This window comes from Papaver somniferum, chromosome 2, assembly GCF_003573695.1.
Source record: "Papaver somniferum cultivar HN1 chromosome 2, ASM357369v1, whole genome shotgun sequence".
Lineage (NCBI taxonomy): Eukaryota > Viridiplantae > Streptophyta > Magnoliopsida > Ranunculales > Papaveraceae > Papaver > Papaver somniferum.
The window spans coordinates 148,734,975-148,735,510 of NC_039359.1; positions in this window are offsets into that span (position 1 = coordinate 148,734,975).

The following is a 536-nucleotide window of genomic DNA, read 5'->3' on the forward strand; positions in this document are numbered from 1 at the left end:
GAAGGAGCAAAATATATATTTTCAAATTTACGTGAGTTTCATGTTAAAAATATTTTTTGTAAAATCAATGTTTTGGTTTTGAACAAATGTTGAAAGTAGACAATCATACATGACGAAATAATGTTTGTATGTGAGTTTTCACAATTGTAGAATGGACGTCTGTCCAATTTTTGAAAAACCAGTGAATGTTCACACATTGAAAATTTATGTGAAATCAAATTTTGATTTTCAACAATTGCTAGAAGTAAACAACTTTTGATGAAATATTGTTTGTATGGATTTGCTGAATAGTGTATGCACAAAAACCAATGAGTGTTCACTTGATGGGAGTCGCTCACACGGTGAAAATTATGTGAATTGTTCAAATGATGGAAGTTTCGTGAATTGTTCACAGTTTTATGAAAATCACGTTATGGTTTTGAATAACGAATTTTGTTCGTCTTTGCAGGTTTGAAGGAACGAGCAAGTTTTCGAAATTCCGACATTATAATCACTACAACTAGCGAAATTGTAAATAGGTAAGAGTTGGATGGTTA